Source organism: Oryza sativa, chromosome 6, assembly GCF_034140825.1.
Source record: "Oryza sativa Japonica Group chromosome 6, ASM3414082v1".
NCBI lineage: Eukaryota > Viridiplantae > Streptophyta > Magnoliopsida > Poales > Poaceae > Oryza > Oryza sativa.
In genome coordinates, this window is record NC_089040.1 from 14,653,229 (window position 1) to 14,658,772 (window position 5,544).

At 48.4% G+C, this 5,544-nt stretch overlaps 1 long non-coding RNA gene across 1 annotated transcript; it reads left to right on the top strand.

Annotated features, from left to right (window-relative positions):
* Nucleotides 1-368: 368 nt before the first annotated feature.
* Nucleotides 369-5,264, top strand: LOC136356797 (uncharacterized). Its single transcript, XR_010741791.1, has 4 exons — nt 369-1,387; nt 1,920-1,992; nt 3,681-3,746; nt 4,930-5,264. It is a non-coding gene; the product is annotated as an uncharacterized lncRNA (long non-coding RNA).
* Nucleotides 5,265-5,544: the final 280 nt, after the last annotated feature.

The following is a 5,544-nucleotide window of genomic DNA, read 5'->3' on the forward strand; positions in this document are numbered from 1 at the left end:
GGTGATGACATCATCGTCGACGTCATCGTTGCCGTCCGCCATAGACCGGTCGTGGACCGATAGATCTCGGCCGTTCGTTTTGGATAGATAGATCCTGTAACGCCCCGATTTTCGTTCGGGTTTAAAAATCATTAAATAATGTATTTTCTAGAAATTAAATAAAAGTTAAATCAATTTAATCAAGTGAAATATTGGGAGAATTAAAATTTTCCCTTAAAAATCATTGGCCGGGAATATTTTGCAATATTCTTTGTGCCCTAAAATACTCTCCGGATTTTTCCGTTAATTTTCGGAGTTCAAGAAATAATTTTAAAGTCACAAAGTTCATTAAACTAATTTAAATAAAAAGAAAACAAAATAAACTTCCCCTTCCTCCCTTTCGGGCTCGGCCCAAAATCCTCTCTCCTTCCCCTCCCGCGGCCTGGCTTGCCTCCCCTTTTGGCGCAAGTCTGCTTTTCCTCCCTCCCGGCCTCCCCTCTCACTCAGGCCGACAGGTGGGACCCGTGGGCCCCACCTGTCATCCCCAACCTCCAGCCCGGGCCGGCAACTGCCATGGCCGCCTGAGCCGCCCACGTCGCCGCCCTTCCCCGCGCGTCTTCCGATTCCCGCGCGCGTGTGGGCGCGGTCCACCCCACGTCATCCCCTTCCTCCACCATTTCCCCCACTTCTCCCCTCCAAAACCGGCGCCAAACTGCCCCCACTCACCCACGTCGCCGGCGCCCCTTTCCCCCTTCAAATCCGTCGCCAACCGGCCTCCCCGTCGACTCTCGAGGCTATAAAAACGATCCCCGGGCTCCCCTCCTTCGTTTCCCCCTCTTTCCCAAGCTTCCCCATGCCCGAAACCACTCCGCCACCACCAACCTCCCTCCGCCGCCGCCGGTTGCCATCTCCGGCCGGCCACCTCCGCCGCCGTAGCCGTCCCCGCGCCACGCCGCTTGCGCCACCGGCCTCGCGACGCATTGTCGCACACCGTCCGCAACTCCGTTTCCCCGAGCACCGCCGCCGTTTCGCCGCCTTCGGCAGCCTCTTGCCGCCGTTCCCGTCCACCTCAAGCCGCGCCGCCACCACCACTAGCTTCGCTGCTCCGCCGGCAAGCCCGACCAGCACGCCGCTCCTCCATTCCACCCCCGAGCCGCCCGCTCCACGGTGAACCCGAGCCACAGCCACTTTTGTGCCTCCAGTCGCACCTCTGCCGTCGCCCTGGCCACCGCCAAGCCGTGCCGTTTCCTTCACCGGCTCGGCCGCTTCAAGCCACAGATCGGTCGCCGCTCCAAACCACCGGAAACCCACCGGTGCTCCATTCCTTTCGATCCCCGGTGAGCCCGCCGCCGCCTAATCCGTGCCGCTGGCCACCTCCTCGTCTTCGTCTCGCCGCCCCATTCGCTCGGTGAGAACCGCCTCCCTCTCCACTCTCTCGCCGCCTCTCGCGACGTCGCCGCCCGCCGCCGGCGTCGTCGCCGGTGGTCTAGGCTCGGCGGTCGCCGCCGCCTGTGGGCGTGCCTGCCTGGTCGTGCCGCTCGGCCGCCCCCGGCCGTCCGATCGGCCCTGGCTGATCCGGAGCGTCGGGTGCGCGCCCACGTGGCCGGCTGCCGCCGTGGACTCGGTCCACGGTGGGCTTTGCCGCTGACGTGTGGGGCCCGCCCCTTTGTGACGCGGTCCGCGCCTCACCCCTTGCTGACGTCAGCATAGCCTTTTTCCTTTGAAAAATTAAATAATAATTGCGCAATAAATCGGTAATAATTGTAGAAATCCATTAAAATGGCTCAAAACTTCTAAAATTCATATCTAATTCATTCGAACTCCGAATTGAGCCATTCAACTTGCAAAATTCATCTAAAATTGAGCTCTACATGTTTGTTTAGTTTTTATGTACTGTTTCCTTGGTTTTTATTAGAGTTTTTCCTCGTTTTGCGTGCCAGCGTGTAGAATCCGTCGTTTCGGAAGTCCGCGGTCGCGAGGAAAAGAGTTCGGAAGATTGTTTGAAGAAGCAAGGCAAGTCACACATTCCCCTTGAGCATGTTGATCCCAATTTATAAATGTTTTACCGTTTGCAAATAAACATGCATGTCTTGCTAATTACATGGGATCCGGGTATTACCTATTTGCTTTCTTGTGCCATGTTTACTTGCTATCTGTGCTTTGTCAGCATTGGGTAATAAATCGACTAGCTCATGTTACTTATGTGACCTAGCTAGAACTGTATGCTTAGCCATGCTTAATTACCACTAGCTCAGTTGATGGGATAATTGCAGTATTAGACCTCCTAGTATCATGACATGACGAGCTACGTGCTCGAGACATCCGACCATGTGTCATGGTCGTAATTATCCAACTAAAATGCGACTGAATGGTGGGCTGTGGGTGCATGGTTTTGCTAGTTGCACCCATGGCAATTAAGGACCGGTTCGCGGGATGCCCTGGAAGAACTTATCGTACTTACCACAAGCCAGCGTGGGCAACGGCTGGGCTTGTAGTGTAGCTTTCCTCTAGCCGACGCATCCAGGCAAGGGTGGGCGTGATGGAGTTTGGATGGGCCCTGCGACGGCCTATGCGGCTTCCGGATTCACCTAGGCACGAGAGGGGACTACCCGCTGCCTTGCGAGGAGTGGGGGTGAAACCTGAGGTGTGGTGTTCTTGGTTAGAGGGGGTTATGCGAAGGGTCCTGTCACGGCCTCTTTCCAGTATGTCGTGGTGGCATGCCGGCGCACGGAAATGTGTCGTGGGGCTGTGTCTTGTGGGTACAGTTGTACACCTCTGATCAGAGTAAAACTATTCGAATAGCCGTGCCCGCGGTTATGGGCGGTCGACCAGATTCACCGTGATTAGTCCCACCTTAATAAATCGACCCAATGCACTGTAGTTCAGGTGGGTTGGTTGGGCCTGTTCAACGTGGTGTAGCGTTGATCAGTGCAGATTCAATATTACTTTAATTACTCAACTGTTTTACTGTTTTGCTCAATAAAATGTTTTACAACCGCCTTTATGCAAATAGCCACAAACCGTCCTTGTGTTCCCCTTGCACGTCTGCATCGTTGGTGTGGCTTGTTGAGTACGGTGGTTGTACTCAGCCTTGCTATTATTCCCCCATTTCAGAAGTGTAGTGCTTCTGAGCTGAAGACGAAGTTAGAAGACCAAGGCTCAGACCCCAGTTGAGTTTTGCCTGTGGAGTGAAGCTAGGATCGCCTTTTCCGCTGCTGCTGCTTTTGTTTCGGTGTGAGGACTAAGTGCCTCTTCTGTAAGTATTTTACGCTTTATTTACGTTTGGAACTGTATATTACTTGTCGTTTTGTGTACCCTGGCTGGTTCTGGACAGGGATTTAATACACAAAATAGTCTGGAAATTTGGGCTAAATTTCTGGGCGTGACAGATCCCGACCGTCCGTTTCCGTGAGCCGCCGCCGTGCACCCGGTCCACCGTGAACCCTAGCCGCTGATGCAATAATCCCCTTTTCCTTTTCAAAAATAATTCATTATTGCGTCATAATTCAATTAAAATCCATATAAATGATTTAATCCGATTTAATCTTTAAAAATTCATAGCTAATTCATTTTAGCTCGGATTTAGTTGGTTCGAGTCTCTAAATTTTTCTAAAATTGAGATCTACATGTTAAAAATATCCACATGTACTGTTCATGCTTGTTTATGTGCTGTTTTGGTGATTTTGCTCTTTTCTCTTTAGATTCCGACGTTCCCGGAGAGTCCGAATTTACAGGAGAAGACTTTGAAGAGTTACAAGGCCAGCAAGGCAAGTCACACAGATCCCAAAAAACCCTTTGAGCATGTTGATTCTGTTTAAAGCTATTATTTCTATTCAACTATTGCATTTATTTGATTCTGTTTAAAGCTATTATTTCTATTCAACTATTGCATTTATTTTCGAATGTCAATGGGTGTAATTAACCTATTGTTTGTTATAGCCCTTTTGTTCTTGATTACTATATTTCTTGATATCTTGGGTTATTATAACTTGACTAGTTGAGCTTTATATATGGGTTCAGCTGGATATTAGATATAATTGCTTAGCCATGCTTAGAAACCTTAGCACACTTTTGGGATAACTTATGCTTCACTATTATTTAATGATGGCTTAATGATAGCTCATGATGGTTAATCATGGTTGGTTAATTAATTAATTTGCTAACTAAAACCTGATAATGGTGGGTTGTGAGCATATGGTTTTGATGGTTGTGCTCATGACAATTAAGGACCGGTTCACGATTTTCAGTTGTGAAACATTTACCGTGCCAACCACAAGCCAGCATGGGCAACGACTTTACTTTCTGTATAGTATGGTTCATGGTAGAGCACCAGACTATGAAGTGGCGGAGATAAGCCCACGGGGGTTGCTGGGGAGTCCATACCTTGTTTATAAGGGGGTGATTATGATTCGGGAACGGTGCACTACTTTGAATTGTATTATATCGAGGGTATTGTCACAATCTCTATTCGGGTACTTGTCAAGTATCGCGATGCACGGTTGACATGATGTTGAGGTTGTGTCTTGTGGGTACAGTGGTACACCTCTAATAAGTGTTTAAACTATTCGAATAGCCGTGCCCGCAGTTATGGGCGGGTCTAACAATGTCTTTCGTGATTAGTTTCACACTTCTCACCATATTAAATGATGATGTTAATAATTTGTTTAGCTCCTGGTTTGGAATGGTTAATTCCTGGTTTGGAGATAGAACTGTGCAACCGGGATTGGTTGTTCAGAATGGTTGGGCCTATGCAACAGGGTATGTTGTATAGCGTTGGATTAATATTTTTTAATTATTATTTAACTGTTTTATTAAATTCTGAAATATTTATTAAATGCTGTTTATGCAAATGAGACTATACTATGCCATCCTTTGTTATCCTGTGCACTTGCATATTTGCTGCGTGGCTTGCTGAGTATGTCATATACTCACCTTGCAATCATTCATCAGAGGAGGAGTTCTATAGTGATGCTGATGGAGTGGATGATTAGGTGTAGCCCTGGTCAAGCTGCCTGTGGAGAGGAGTCGCCTGCGCTGTTTCTTTTATTTTTCCGCTGCTTAGAACTTTATTGATTGAGAGGAACTATCTACCTCTGTAATGACATTTTATTCGCTTATTAATTAGAGTAATAATTGTACTCTATTATCAATTTGTTATTGTGTGCCTCGGCTGATTCCTAGACGAGGGTTTACACACATGTAAGCGTTTGGAATTTTGGATAGAAATTCCGGGCGTGACAGCTGGGCCTTCGCCGCCCATGTAATAAATTAACTATTTACGCTCCGCTTGTTAAACTCTGTATTGTATCAACTTTTGGTGTACCTTGCCTCCTGGGACAAGGAATAACACACGCACGTAAGGAACGCCCGTTGGGTTATTTCCGGTCGTGACAACGGACTTCTCGCCGCTTCACAGTCTAGCACCCCGTAATGAATCATGCTATACAAAAGGTAAAGCCGTTGCCCACGCTGGCTTGTGGTTGGCACGGTTAATGTTTCATAACAGTAGCTCGCGACCCGGTCCTTAATTGTCATGAGCACGACCATCAAAACCATGTGCTCACA